A 17,172-nucleotide genomic window follows, 5' to 3' on the forward strand; every position below is an offset into this window, starting at 1 on the left:
AGCCACCGATCACACCCGCTGCCGGCACCTGGCACCAGCCCCAATCGCTTGGTGCCATCAGCTGGTGTGACCTGTGGCTTCTGGCCCTGGTCACCCCTGAGGGCTTCTCCACCTCCCCCTGCTCCTAAAGGGCAATTGGGGCAGCAGTCACCACTCACACTGCTGCTGGCACTGACCCCAATCACTCGGCACTATCAGTGGGTGCGAGTGGGGTCAGCACCGTCAGGTGTGGGAGCAGGAGGCGGGAGTGGGGCTGCCAGCAAACACGGAACCAGGGGCCGTGGTGGGAGGGGCTGGGTGGGGGTACAGAGGATGGGCCGAGACCCACCCCTGTGTCCATCACAGCCTCATAGCTCACAGTTCCTTTCAAGGTGCATGAATTCGTGCACTGGGCCCCTAGTATGTATATAAAACCATTTATTTAAAATAAATAAGGGGTTTTTTTTTAGTTCCTCTTTCTGAGAGTTCAGTATCTATATATACAAAACCCAAAGCAACCAGAATGCTGTAAAGACTGGAATGACCGGTCACTATGATGCCCACTGCAGCCAGTAAAACCCGGCCCAATCAGGGGGCGGAGTCAACTGGCCAACCTCCTGTAGCCCCTCCCCCAGGCAGGCCCTGCCCCTGATTGCCCCATCCCGAATAGTGGGCGGGGCCAGCCAGCCAATGACCCATGGCCCCTCTCCCAGGCCACTGGCTCCCAATCGGCCCTCCCCACCCCATTTGGTGGTGGGACCGGCCAGCCCACTGCCCACAGCTCCTCCCCACGGCCGGCCCCATCCCTGATCAGCCCCCACCACCCTGATTGGCCCACAGTCCCTCCCCTCAACCAGCTCCACCCCCAATCGCCCTCCCCCCACACCAATCAAGGGTGGGGCTGGCCAGCCAACTTCCCATGGCCACTCCCCATGTCTGGCCTCACCCCCAATTGACCCCCCCACCCCAATGGGGGCGGAGCCCACCAGCCAATCACTCACGGCCCTTCCCCCCAGCTGATCTGGCCCTGATCGACCCCAATCAAGGCAAGCTGGACAGCCAACCTCTCACCATCTCCTCTTCTTGACAGGCCCGGACCCAATCTGCCCTGGCCATACCCCACCTGTTCACGAATTCATGCACGGAGCCTCTATTTGGTATATAAAAAATGCTATCAATTTCTGGGTGTTAATTTTTGTATCTGCTACATTGCCAAACTCATTTATTAAATCTAGCAGTTTTTTGATGGATTCTTTAGGATTTCCTATGTACAATATCATGTCATCTGCTAATAATGACAGTTTTGCGTCCTCCTTTCCAATTTGGATGCCTTTTATTTCTTGTCCGATCGCTATAGCTAGGACTTTCATTACTATTTTGAACAAGGATGGTGAAAGTGGGCAACCCTGTCTTGTTCTAGTCTTTAGGGGAAATGGTTTTAGTTTTTGCCCATTGAGTATGATATTGGCTGTAGGCTTTCATATAAGGCTTTATTATTTTGAGGTATGATCTCTCTATTCCCACTTTGCTAAGAGTTTTTATAAAAAAAAAAAAAAAAAAGTTGGGTTTTGTCAAATGCTTTTTCTGTATCAATTGATATGATCATGATTTTTGTCTTACAATCTGTTAATCTGATGTATCACATTTATTGATTTGCGAATATTGTACCAACCTTGTATCCTGGAATAAATCCTACTTGGTCATGGTATATGATCTTTATAATGTATTGCTGGATCCAATTTTTATTATTTTTATTAATATTTTCTTGAGGATTTTAGCATTTATGTTCATCAGGAATATTGGCCTGTAATTCTCTTTCTTTTTAGTGTCTTTATCTGGTTTTGGGATTAGGGTGATTCTGGCCTCCTAGAAAGAGCTTGGAAATGTTCCTTTCTCTTGAATTTTTTGAAATAGTTTGAAGAGGATAGGTGTTAGTTCTTCTTTGAAAGTTTGGTAAAACTCCCCGTGAAGCCATCTGGATCAGGGCTTTTGTTTGTTGGAAGTTTTTTTTATTACGGCTTCAATTTCATCAGTAGTTATGGGCCTATTCAAGTTTTCTGATTCATCCTGATTGAGTTTTGGAAGATTTTATTTTTCTAGGAATATGTCCAATTTGTCCAGGTTGTCCAGTTTGTTGGGATAAAGATATTTATAGTATTTTTTTTTTTTACAATCCTTTGTATTTCTGTGGGGTCAGTTGTTATTTCACCTCTTTCGTTTCTGATTTTGTTTATTTGGGCCCTCTCTCTTTGTTACTTGATGAGTCTGGCTAGAGGTTCATCAATCTTGTTTATCTTTTCAAAGAGCCAGCTCTTGATTGATCTTTTGTATTGTTTTTTTTGTTATTATTATTATTATTCTCTATGTCATTTATTTCAGCTCTGATCTTTATTATGTCCTTTCTTCTACTTACTCCGGGCTTTTCTTGTTCTCTTTCTAATCCTTTAAGTTGTAGGATTAGATAATTTATTAAAGGTTTTTCTTATTTTTTGAAGTAGGCCTGTAGTGCTATGAACTTCCCTCTCAGGATTGCTTTCACAGTATCCTATAGATTTGGAGTTGCTGTGTGCTCATTTTTATGTGTTTCCAGGATGTTTTTTATTTCTTCTTTAATCTCTTCAGTAATTCATTCATTGTTTAATAGCATGCTCTTTAGCCTCCATGTGTTTGAATGTTTTTGAGTGTTTTTGTTGTAGTTGGTTTCAAATTTCATGGCATTGTGATCTGAGAAGATGCTTGGCTTGATATGATTTCAATTTTCTTGAACTTGTAGAGACTTAGTTTATGTCCCAACATGTGGTGTATCTTTGAAAATGTCCCATGTGCACTTGAGAAGAATATATATTCTGCAACTTTGGGGTGAAATGTTCTGAAAATGTCTATTAATTCCACCTGATCTAGTGTGTTGTTTGAGATAGATGTTTCCTTGTTGATCTTTTGTCTAGAAAATCTATCCAGTGATGTCAGAGAAGTGTTAACATCTCCTGTGTTGTTGTCAATCTCTCCCTTGATATCCTCCTGAAGACTTTTTTAAATATATTTTATTTATTTTTTTACAGAGAGGAAGGGAGAGGGATAGACAGTTAGAAACATCCATGAGAGAGAAATATCGATCAGCTGCCTCCTGCACACCCCCTACTGGGAATGTGCCCGCAACCAAGGTACATGCCCTTGACTGGAATTGAACCTGGGACCTTTCAGTCTTTAGGATGATGCTCTATCCACTGAGCCAAACCAGTTAGGGTCTCCTGAAGATTTTTTACATATTTGGATGCTCCTGTATTAGGTGCATATATGTTTACCTGAGTTATATCCTCTTGTTGTATTGATCCCTTCAGTATTATAAAGTGGCCTTCATTATCTCTTGTTATGGCCCCCACTTTGAGGTCTATTTTGTCAGATATGATTATTGCTACCTCAGCTTTTTTTTCATTTCCATTTGCCTGGAAGATTTCTTCCATCCTTTCTCTTTCAGTCTGTGTAAGTTCTTTGTTTTGAGGTGTGCTTCCTTATACACTAATAATTAACTCTCAGAGAAACTACAAAAACAATCCCAATTACCACTGCAACAAGAAAATTAAGATACTTAGGAATACACCAAGGAGGTAAAAGAGATAGAGGAAAATATAAACAAGTGGAAAAATATACCATGTTCAGGAATTGGTAGAATCAACATCATTAAAATGTCCATATACCCAAAGGAATCTATAGATTCAATGCAATTCCTATTAAAATACCAACAGCATATTTCACAGATCTAGAACAAACACTCCAAACATTTATATGGAACCAAAAGAGACCCAGAATAGCTAAAGCAATCTTGAGAAAGAAGAACAAAGTTGGAGAAATCACAATACCAAATATAAAGTTATACTACAAAATCACTGTGGTCAAAACAGCCTGGTACTAGCACAAGAACAGGCATATAGATCAATAGAACAGAACAGAGAACCCAGAAATCGATCCAAGCCGTTGTTCTCAATTAATATTTGACAAAGGAGGCAAAGCATAAAATGGAGTCAAGCTAGTCTCTTCAGTAATTGGTGTTGGTAAAATTGGACAGGTGCATGCAAAAAATGAAACTAGACCACCAATTTAAACCATACACAAGAATAAGTTCAAAATGGATAAAAGACTTAAATGTAAGTCGTGAAACCATAAAAATCTTAGAAGAAACCATAGGCAGCAAAATCTTAGACATCTCTCGTAGCAATATGTTTATTGATACATCTCCTAGGACAATGGAAACTAAGGATAAAATAAATAAAATTTACATAAAAATAAAAAGCTTCTGCACTGCCAAATAAACTAGCAACAAAATGACAATAGAACCCACTGCATGGGAGAAAATATTTTCCAATGATACATCCGATAAGGGTTAATCTCCAAAATATATAGGAAAGTCATACAACTTAACCAAAGGAAGACAATCTAAGTAAAAAAATGGGCAAAGGACCTAAATAGACACTTCTCCAAAATGGACATACAGAATGCCAAGAGACATCTGAAAAAAATGCTCAAAGTCACTAATCATCTGAGAGATGCAAAGCAAAACGATAATGAGGTATCACCTAACACCTGTCAGAATGGCTACCATCAACAAATCAATAAGTGACAAGTGTTGGTGAGGATGTAGAGAAAAGGGAACCTTAGTACACTGCTGTTGGAAATGCAGACTGGTGCAGCCACTACAGAAAGCAGTATAGAGTTTCCTCATAAAGGAAATATGGAACTCCCATTTGACCCAGTGATCCCACTTCTAGGAATATATCATAAGTAATTAGAAATACCAAACAGAAAGAATATGTGCAACCCTATGTTCATAGCAGTGTAATTCATAATTGCTAAGCTCTAGAAACAACCCAGTGCCCATCAGTAAGTGAGTATATAAAAAAGCTGTGGTACATTTACACAATTGAATACTATGCAGCTTTAAAAAAGAAAGAACTCTTACCATTTGCAACAGGACCTGGAGAGTATCATGCTAAGAGAAATAACCCAGACAGGGAAAGACCAGTATCACAAGATCTTACTCATATATGAATCTAAAGAACAAAATAAACGATGAACAAAATAGATCCAGAGACATAGAAGCATGGAACAGAGTGTGGAATCTCAAAGGGAAGGCGAGGAAGGGTGGGTGGGTGGGAAGAAACCAGCCAAAGAACTTGTATGAATATATGCATAACCCATGGGCACAGACAATAGGGTGGTGAAGGCCTGGAGTGGGGGGCGGGGTGAGCTAGAAGGGGTCAATGAGGTGAAAAAGGAAACATATGTAATACTTTCAACAATAAAGATTAAAAAATAAATAAAATATAAAGAAAGGATGTCATAACATTTTACATATCATTGTTACTTTATTGCTAAAATTAGAGAAAATTGAAAATGCCTATCAAAAAATAATTATTTAAATAAAAATAAATAAATAAATGTTCATATATAAAATATAAGAAAATGGGAAGCATATAGATGCATTAAAAACCCATCTATTGGTTTTACATTCGTATTTTTATGTATATTTATGCATATTTCTGTCCTCAAAGTGACTGATATAAACTTTGGTCATTTGCAGCAACATATTCAAGTATAGAGACTGATATTCAGTTTAAAACCAGAAATGTTTTATGCTTTTGAATATTTTTATTTTTTCAAAGTAAACATAGCTTTTATTCCTAATTAAATTTAAGTAAAACTACATGCTCATAGTAAAAATTTCAAGCAATACACTTAAGTCTAAGAAAGGAAGTGAAAAGTTGGGTGAAATCCTACCAAGAATAGAGGGGCTTGTGAGCAGCAGAATAACATGATGCTATGTGAGATAAATTGGGTTAAAAAAAAAAGTCTAGAAGCCAAGAAACCAGTTAGATAATGATGCAATCATCTGATAAATAACTAAGGCTGAGAGGAAAACCAACACCAGCAGTGACAAGGAGAGCCAAGTTATGTTGATCATCTAATTTGTATAAAGCACCACAATGGACATACTGAAGAAATGTTGAAAACACATGACCTGTGCCCTCTAGGAATTAAACTCAGTGGAAAAGACCAGTTCATATGTAATTGAAGTTCACAAAATTGTCTGGGGAATTTGTACAAATAAGAGTAATTCCTAGTACATATCCTTTTCCAGCTTGCTGCTGTGTTGAGAAATATTTATGGTTAGGAGATTTGTGGTGACCAACAGAGAATTATCCTATCAGGTCTATGGTGATATCAAAGTTTGAAAAAGCTTTAAGTCAAATCATTTGATTTGAGAATGCAAAGAAAGACATAAGTTTGTAGGAATAGAAGGGCTGCAGATTGATAGTTGCCTAGAGGGCAGAGGTAATCTCTTAAAGGTGAAGCCCCATAAAAGATTTATCTCTTGGTAACTGTCCGACCAAAGGGTCAGGCTGGGATAACATTTGTTAATGATTATTGGGTGTAGAGTTGTTTTGGAATGTATCTAAAGCTAATTTAAAAGCAAATGTAATATATGAGAGTAATTGAGAAAAGGGCAATAATTATTTGAACACAAAAGATAAAAATTAACAGTTCTAAAAGTAGCTGGGGTTTTTTTAATGTTTTACACTGATTTTAGAGAGGCAGAGGAAGAGAGAAAGAGAGAGAGAGAGAGAGAGAGAGAGAGAGAGAGAGAGAGAGAGAGAGAGAGAGAGAGAGAAAGAGAAATATCGATTTATTGTTCCACTTATTTATGCATTCATTGGTTAATTCTGTTATGTGTCCTGACTATCGATCAAACCCACAACCTTGGCATATTGGGACCATGCTCTAATCAACTGAGCTCCCCAGCTAGGAACAGGTGACTTCCCCATCCCCACCCCCAATAATATAGATTTTAGTTTCTAATTAAATGAAATAGTTCTAATAAATACACTTTTTGTATAAACATAGGAGACACAAAATAGTACATTTCTTTTATTTCCTATGCCTCTGTCTAAAACAAATTATAACAATATCAAAAGTAGCAGAATTAGAAATGTGCAGTTATACAATATTCTATTGCAATACTTTATATAGTGTTCTATTATACTGTAATTTTCAAAGGAGATTTCTCCTTTTTTTACTATATAAGGGAAGAATGTTGAAAATAACATTTGAGAATTCAGACATGATTAAAATGTTTCATACTAAATCTGCATGTGATTCTTCCATGGTCATTGAGGCTAGACTACTTTTTAATGCCTTATTACTCTGCTAATATGTAATAGAAAAAGATCTTAACAGATATGGAAATAAATATTAATGTATAAGTTACACGCGGAACCTTATACAGATTTGAAATTGAAATGGCACTATATAGTCCCCATTTTAATTTCACTAACACCAGACAAATCCTTTTAGTAATCTAACCACAGCTTCTAGATTGGGAGGGGCTGCCATTCCTTTTTTGATTCAATTCCAAAGTTCCTTTCAAAGTAATAAAAACATTTTCTGAGGAAGAAAGGATGACCTTGCTTCATTATTTAATCAGCTCAGTCTCTGTTCTTTTTCTGAGCTCACATGGAGTTGTTTTCAAGGACATTTTTTTATAAAGGTTCTCACAGGAGGGATGATGTCACTCTGAAAGTTGTCAAGCATGATGCTTTCCCAGCGACATTGCTAGATATTAGGAAGGAGGAGCACAGAGATAGATATCTCCAAAGACATAATCTAGATCACATCTGTTCTTTCTTAGGAAAAGACTACTCTTTGAAAATAATTCAAAGGGACACAAATGTTTGGAATCAATTATAGGTATCTCTTAATGTAAAATGCACTCATAATAAATTGCCACTATCAATTCAGAAAAACAAATAAAATTAGGTGTCATTAAATTATATTTTTATTTTGTATTATTTTCTCTGGTGAAGCCATATGGCTCACTAAGTAATATAAATTAAATACTTAAAATTATATTGAAAGTAAATGGTCAAATAGTATGTTAAGGAAAGGTCCTACTATATACATAAAATTAATTTACCCATCTTGTTCCAGGTTGATGGACTATGTCTTCCAAATTCTGGTCTAAATTTCAAGAATGTAAGAAGTTATAGGTAAATCTAAAGAATGGAAAGTATCAGAAAAGGCTTATGTCATGTGATTTTTTAACAAGATGACAATGTATGCCCTCGTCAGCGTCCTGTGCACCGAAGAGTTGCGGTTCTATTCCTGATCAGAGCACATGCCAGGGTTGCAGGCTCGATCTGCGCAGGAGGCAGCCGATTGATGTTCACTCTCATATTGATGTCTCTCTCTCTCCCTCTCCCTTCCCCTCTCTCTAAAAATCAATTTTAAAAAACTTAAAAAAAAAGATGACAATATAGATTGGGTCTGCATTCTATATTCTACACAATATACCTTACCTATTTGGGTCAAATATTATTCTTTTTTAACATTTAAGTTCCCTTAAATTCTGTTTCTCAACATTTTTATTTTAAGCATTAAAGAGTCCTCAGTCTTGCCTACTTCTTTCCTAAACGATTGCAAGACTTCTGGTTATTTTTCTCACCCAGAGCACTTCCGTTGCTGCGTGATGGATCTTTTTCCAAGCTCACTGACCTTCCGCCCACCCTCCTCACAATATGATCATGTGATTCATGTGATTTTCTTAATGCCAAGCCCTTCTCAGATTCTGTGTGACCCTCAGCCTATTGCACAGGCCCTTGACCTTCTGTGGCATACTTTACCTGATGGTTCTGTTATGATATCCTCACATATTCCCCAAGCTATCGCCTCCAGAAAAAACTTTATTCTAGTTCACTATCTAAACACTTAACAGCTGTGCTAAGCTGAAAGGTCAGTTACTTGGGCCTAAAACTAGTGACTAATAACCCTCACTGTGAGCTGATACTTTATTTTTCAGTATAAAATATTAAAATGTTGTAAGACTCCTTAAAAATCAACAAAATAACCAATTTTTACATACTTATTTTGATTTAAAATTTTAAAATATCTTAAGAACAAGTTGTGCAGCAGCAGGCACTAAAAGGCCTTTTTATACTCAAAAATTCAGAACCACATTCATTTCTTTCTCAGTGTCTTCATAAAGTAAAAACTGCAGGAGACAAAAAGTCAATCTGAATTTGAAAAGGTCTTTATTTTTCAGTGTCTTAAGGTGGATCCTCAATTATGTCATGTTGAGAAGAATTTCATTGTAGATGGCTAACAGAAGAACTTTTGTCAGTAGAGCCCGACAAAATGTGCCTGGAAAATGTTCAGCTATTTTGAAAATAAATGTCAGGATGTCAGCCCCTGTTTCTCTTGCCTCGGGCTATCATTACTTGGCTATATAACACTCATCTGCACTGGCCCTATATATTAACCCCATCTGAGATGTGTAAACAAAATGGGATGGAGATCTTGCTAGCCAATTTCCGATGCTTTAATGCCATACACATACAAAACTTAACTTGGATTTCCCCCCTCAGTGTCACTTTTGCAGATTAAGCAATTTACTATAGATTTATATGTACAGTCATAGAAAAAACCAACAATAACAGAAAAGTAAGAATCATTTTTCAGTCAGTAATGCTGATCAGCTAAATATGACAGAGACAGAGGAGAATGTAGACTTGATGGAGGCAAATGAAGCTGGTGAAATTCATAGACCCTTTAAAATTACAACTTCATTAATGTTAACATTCTTAAATTTTAATTTATTGGGTTGGCATTGGTCAACATGAGCCTATAGGTTTCAGGTGTGGGTTTCTGTTACAAAATCTGTATGTTGCACTGTGTACCCACCACCCAAAATTGTTAATATTCTAAAAGTGCTATCATTTACTTGCTATCTTTATTTTGCAATGTTTTAGTGAATTCATATTAATTTCAAGGTAGTCGTAGAATATTCAAGAACAAATAACCTTTAATTGACTCGTATTTTTAACTTAAATTATACCCTGCAGTGGCATAGAGAGAAAAAAATATATCCCTAAATTAGATAGTCAATAGCTATATGATCTCTACTAAAGATCCCATTGTCACTGCACATTACTTAAAACAATTCAGCTTTTTTTAAAGCTGTCTTAGAAGTTGATTTGAGGATAGATTGGGTTTATACGGAAAGAGGGAGGGAAATAAAGGTGGGGAACATTGTTTATTTTCTAGCCATATGTAGTTCTTTATGCAGCTACCTATTTGGGCACACTGTATCTTTGTGTGATGGGATTATGGACCACTATTTTCTTTTTGTCATATCTACACAATTAAAATCCCTAGAGTAAACATATCACAAGTATTACTTTTCTAATAAGAAAAGTTATAAAATACATACTTATGTAAAAGTTATGCCCTTCAACAAAAAAGATAAAAATACATAATACTTACTATGAATACAGATGTATGTATGTATAAACATATAGCTCTATGTGTGTGTATGTATATACATAAAATACATATATGTATAAATATACATTATATACACCAACATAATTAAAGATTTATCACTAAAAATGTTTCCTAATACAAAATTGCTTCTGATCCTGGGTTAATAGGATTGCAAATATATGATCCACAAAATAATTTTTATTTCCATTTTTCATTCTGATTACTTAGCAAAAGCAGAAATGAGCTAGTAACCTAGAAGTTTTATTCCATAACGTTGCCCTAATCTCATAGGCATTAAATCAAGGTTGGATACATTTTCAATTTTCCTTTTAATCAAATCTATGAGCCAGAAACCAGGAAAAGAGATGATAGCAGCTGAGTCACAGCTGTGATTCCTTGCCTCCCACACTGAAGATCAGGAGTGCAAAGTTCATTTAGTCAAAGTGAAGGGGAAAAATCATACTACACAGCACACACACCACGTTTCCCAAGATTCAGTAAGAATTCTTATAAAATATTTTGATATGTGAAATCATTTTGCTTTCACTTTTTTATTTATTTTATTTTTTAAAATATATTTTATTGATTTTTTACAGAGAGGAAGGGAGAGCGATAGAGAGTTAGAAACATCCATGAGAGAGAAACATCGATCAGCTGCCTCCTGCACACTTCCTACTGGGGATGTGCCCACAACCAAGGTACATGCCCTTGACCGGAATCGAACCTGGGACCCTTCAGTCTGTAGGCCAACGCTCTATACACTGAGCCAAACCAGTTAGGGCTGCTTTAACTTTTTTAAAAAAATCATATTACCAAATACATTTTTAAATGGAAAACAAAAAAAAGATTACAAAATAAATTCCTGTAATACCACCATTTTAATAAAGCCATAAGTGGAGTTAAGGAATTATTTATGTGTAACTATAATTATTAAAATTGTAAGTTCAGTTATATGCATTTTTCTATATCATCATTGCATGATTATTGCAAATTTGAATTTCCAAATTTGCATAATAGGTGCAATTCTTTTGGGTTTTCATAATTTTAAATGTGGTCTCTTGTAACAAATATGAGCTCATATCCCCTTATTATAACTTTATAGGTGCCTATATTTTCCCATTAAAACATGGATCACAGTAAATATACATAATTACAGAATTTTAAATTTATTTTATTAATATCTCTCCTCAATAAGATTATAATGCTTGGCAGAGTAGGGCTGTATCATATAATTACCAATGGATGAATGGCAGCTATCTAGTGAATATATGAAAGGCCTCTTCCCTGAACCAGCTTCGTTTGATTCACTTTAAAACCTCCCTTTGCACAGCATTTTCTTCCTTTGAGGAAAAATAATACCTATTTTATAGAGTTATTTTCAAAATTAGTATCTAGTATGATGCCTATATATGAGTACATATTACTTACAAATTACTTGCCACTGTCACATATTGGAAACACCACATATTCTGGTATAAAATTGACCTGAATTCACGAAGCCTGCTTGATTGGGCAAGTTATCTTCTTTAAGCTTTAGTATAAACATATATGAAATCAAAATGTATATAAGTTAACTAGTCAGGGTTATAGCTGTGAATAATAAACAAATACATAAGCCATCTGATATGCAAAAGGAATTGCCATAACATTTGTTCCAACCCCTGGTGTACTTAGATAAGAATACTAAATAGCAACCAAGTGACTTCAGTTATCTATTTTGTACAGGATTTCATATCTTGTACCCTATTTAGGCAATCCTCACCCTAAATAAACAATCCATGAAACTAATGCTGTCTATGAAATTATCTCAAGATAATTGGCTGCCTTTATCCAAACTATAGATAATTAGCTCTTAGAAGACTCTCATTTGTGGAATAAGATCACTAACGAAAAAAAAAAAAAGCACCATCTCCAGTGGAAAAAAACTTGGAAGGCACAACAAAGCTACAGACACAATGAGAAAATCATCAATTATAGTAAATATAATTTAGCAAAGCAATTAATCACACATTAATTAATGAGCATGTCTTCAGTTTCCCATTCAAAACAAATGGCCAAGATCTTGGAATCACCTTACAAGCAAAGTAAAAACACGTTTTCCCATTTTTATAATAGTATACTGCCAGGTCTTTGAATCAGTTGGAAGAAAACATGATTTATTCAATGACACATTTTGTGACATATCCAATTGTTCTATCCAAAATTAGCAGAGATTCATACTTCACAGGAATTCAACTAAAGTTAATTGGGGTCTCAGCATAAGAAATTAACATTGTAGGGGTTATATAGCAACTAGACCACATACGTGGCTCCAAGAGTAACTGACTAAACTTTATTTTTTAAGTAACCTATTGTTTTACTCTAAGATAATAGGAAAGCATGTAAATAAATAAAATTCACATGTGAACATTCAAATATCTCAAACTTAGAACATTTTCCCACAAAAATAATAAAACAGTAATATCAGTTAACAAATGTATAGCACTTTACATGTATTATCTCATTTAATACTTACCACAACTCTCTGAGCATGATTCTGTCATTAACCCCAATTTACAGATGAGGCTAGTGAAGCTTACAGAAGTTGAAAAACTTACTTGAGTTCACATAGTTGATAATGGGCAAACTCCAATGAATGTTCCATTTATCCATCTCCAAAGCCTTCTCTTACCATTCTCACATAGGAACTGGTAACAAGAATTCCTTCTAAATGAGTGTTTGTCTATCTTAGAGTACATAGAGTCATTCTTCAAATTTTCAGTTTAAAATGCTTAAGATAGAGCTAAATGCTGGGTGTTAAGGAAGAAATTGACCCAGTTTGGTTCATAGATGTCTTCAGAAAAGTAATCCTGAGCTGAAATTTGAAAAAATTAGTAAGAACTTTAGCCAGGTGAAGGACTAGGAGGAAATAATATTCTAGCCAGAAGGGGTAGCACATATTCTCTTGACATACAAAGGAAGCAGTCCAAAGTACCAAAGTATCAGACACAGCTTTAATTTATAAAACAAACAGAAGTTTGTCCTTCAATTATTGTCAGATAAAGTGAGCAATGGCAATGGTTTTCAAAATATAGCACAGTCTGCTTGGTTCAGTGGTTAGATCAACAGCCCATGGGCTGAAGGTCCCTGGTTCAATTCTGGTCAAGGGCACGTACCTCAGTTGCAGGTCCCTGGTCAGGGCACATGCAGGAGGCAACCAATCGATGTTTCTCTCTGTCTCTCCCCCTCCCTTCCACTCTCTCTAAAAATCAATGGAAAAAGTATCCTCAGGTAAGGATTAACAACAACAAGAAACCATAGCACAGTCATATAAAACCTTGGGCTGGTCTCAACTGCCTCAAACCACACAGAGTAAGTAGTTGTGAGGGTTGAGTGAGAAAAGCTCAGGTTGCACACAGAGCATAATACCTTGAAAAATGTGTTTTAGCTGTTATTAATTAATTTCCATGTCTAGATCAGGTTATGTTGGTGAAAATTGGGGAGATCTGGTTAAGATAGAAGGTCATTTAAATGTTTTAATATATTTAAATATACATTTAATTGTATGTTTACATACGTGTGTGTGTGTGTGTGTGTGTGTGTGTGTGTGTGTGTGTGTGTGTGGTGTATCCCTGAACACAACAGTTACTTTGGCATAAGAGAGCAAATGAATGAAGCAAATTCATAAAATTGAGAAGACAATTAAGGAAAGTACTGAATGAAAGAATGCCATTCCTGTGTTTTTAACCATGACCTGAAATTACATGGTTATTAGAACATGATATCTTAAATGGCTTCAAGCATCTAGGAACTTGGTATTCCTTTCTTGCCCTCAGTTAAACTCTGACACTTGCATTGCTCTTCTGGACCCAAGTGCATAGTTAATGAGTCTGGGTTGAAAGTACAAGTCTTTTTGATCAACCACATTAGGTACACCTTACTGCTACCCCCTCCTCATTCAACTACAAGCAATGTTTTATTTTAAAAAGATATTTCCCCAGCTAAAAGCTGGTTTCTTACAACTGCAAAAGGAACTTTTACTTTTCTTTCTGAAAGTCTGAAGAGAAATGTTAATTATTTACTAAAGTGCAAGGTAGTTTATTAAACTGATCTGTTTAATGTTCACCAGAATATTTCTTTTTGTTTTTTAAATGAACCAATCTGCAATAGGCCCAAGTTAAGGGTTACTCAATATTTTTGTTTAATCTCATTTTTATCTTAACTACTTATAGGAACAAGTCTTGAGAAGAAAAGGTATTTGCTTACTTACTAATAAATGTTGTCATGTTAAAGTTGTTAACCTCATGCAAGCCCATATCTGCAGTGCTTTTATTTCCATGGTGTCCATCTGGTGATTTACTCTATTATAGGGACTGTAAGTTCTAAATTCTGAATCCCTTGAGAAGAAGGCTGTGTATTCTTCCACTGACTCCTCTATGCCTAATGCCTGGCTCACACTGGAGGATTTTGGGATGGGTGGAAGGACAAATGGTCAAATGAACAAATGAATCTGCTTAGAAAGACACTATGTACATGTATAAGTAAACATGAATTGTCACAAGGGATGACATAGCTAAGTGAAAAAATAAATGAAATCAACATTGTGTCTTTAGTTTGTAGAAAAATGCAACTGCTGCTGGCAGTTTGTGGACTCTGAAGCAGTATTAACGTGAAGTGAGTATTGTTTAAATTTAAATAACTACTTGGATAAATGGTTCTTTACTTTAGGAAATGTTAACATTATTCTATCAATGAATTTTCAGCAACTTTATTACTTTTCTATGGTAATATCTAATTTAACAAATACTTACTGACAAATAACATGTCTCCTGTGACTGTTGGCTGGAGTTATAGCAATGTCTTGGGAGCTGTAGTATCACATGTTTGCCAGAAGTGTTCTGATTCGTACCATGTAAAATTAATAATAAACAGAAAAACACTTCATATCTGCTCATGTCCAGATTTTTTCTAAATGTAGGATCCACAAAAGAAAGAAGGCATACTAGATGTTTAATAAAATTGAGAATCATGTGTTAATAAAAAAATTACTCTCTAATGGCATGAGTTCCTCTCTAAAAATCTCTGGTTTTTTTTGTTTATAGTAGTAATTCATGAATATTGATTGCTCAATGTCTAATCTGGCATTCAAAACATGTAAAATATGATTATCTATTTCCAGAATTGTACACATCTTTTTTTGTTTGTTTGTTAATCCTCACCTGAGGCATTTTTTCCATTGATTTTTTTTTTTTTTTAGGGAGAGCGGAAGAGAGAGGGAAAGACAGAGAGAAGCATCAATGTGAGAGAAACACATTGGTTGGTTGCCTCCTGTATGAGCCCTGACCAGGGCCTGGGCTGGGAAGAAGTCTGTAACCGAGGTACGTGCCCTTGACCAGAACTGAACCCAGGACCCTTTGGTCCACAAACCAACGCTCTATCCACTGAGCCAATCTGGCTAGGGCTGTATGCATCTTTTTTAAAAAATAAAAAATTAGAGAAATATATATTAGAGAAAGGAAAAGTCCTCCATAAAAATAGTAGGAAGTCTCTAACTCTATGGCAAGAGAGAGATTTGGAGGCCTGAAGCTCTCAAAGGGGCTTCCCTATTCGCCTATCAGTTAGTATTCCACAAAAAGATCATTCCATCATTTCATCCAATCTATAAATGCAAAATTAAAATATAATTTTCCATTCTACTAGACATAGTCATCCCATTGGATTATAGTCATTGGTTTGATTACACAAGCAGTCAGCTTAGATAAAGTAACCCATGTGCTGATATCCATGATTGTAGAGCCCATGATTCTGCTAAATATACCCTTCCAAACACCTGTTTGTGATGCTTGAGAGCAGAGAGTAATTCAGCTTTTTCAGGTGCAAGTATATCTGGGGGGCAGTCTGAAGGGCAACACCTCCACATAGGTTGCAATAACCCTTCCTCTTTCTTTTAATATAGGATTTTACCAGTTTTAACTCCAAGACAGATGACTTCCAACAAGAATACTCCAGAACATCCTGGAACAATTTGATTACAATTCCTCTTACGTAAGACTCATCAGCTTCCTTCTCCTTTGATAAATGAGAGTGCTCATTGATCCATGACCACAGTGTCCTTGGCCTCAATTACCCTTATCTGGCTGGAGGCCACACTGCGACAAGGTCTATTAGGGTCTCCCCTTATTTCCCCCCAAACCTAAATTCTCTGCTTTTAATTATTCTCAAAATATTTTCATTTTTGTTTTGTGTCATCAAAAAGCATTTTTTTTATTTAAAAAATATTTGATGGGGGTAACGTGGGGATAAGAACACATATGTAATAACTTAATCAATAAAATTTAAATAAATAAATAAATAAATAATATTTACTGATTTAGGACCATCACATGCATGGTACAAGCAGCAGTAAGAGAGAATACGGAGAGGAGGACCTAAAATATTGATCATGTTCTTAAGGTATTTAAAGACCAGCTTAGCCATGTGTATAAATAGCTATATCATGAGGTTTTTACAAAGTGGCAAAAGGAGAAACAAAGAAAATATCCAGAAAACTCAGAGGAAAAAGAAATGGCAACCCCGAAAGAGTGCCTCTGAGGCCTCATGGAAATAAACCTGGCACTGAAGGCCATGTGGTGATTGAAAATGGTGTGATTAAGGGAAAATGACTGTAAAGTAGATAAGAACAGTGAGTGGCAACTTTTTTTTTTAATTTAAAAAGCAATCAAACCTGTAAGCAGAAAAGCTAAAATTTTTAGTGTAGAAGGCAAATGTGGGTTAAAATAATCGCAGGAGAGCAAAATGGTTCATAGCACTTTAAACCTTTTAATTCCTTAAAAATAAAAATATAAAAGTCAGCAAAATCCCCAGGATTTATGACTGGTCATGGTTTGATCAGTGTAAGAAATC

Source organism: Myotis myotis, unplaced genomic scaffold (genome assembly GCF_014108235.1).
Source record: "Myotis myotis isolate mMyoMyo1 unplaced genomic scaffold, mMyoMyo1.p scaffold_m19_p_3, whole genome shotgun sequence".
Classification (NCBI taxonomy): Eukaryota; Metazoa; Chordata; class Mammalia; order Chiroptera; family Vespertilionidae; genus Myotis; species Myotis myotis.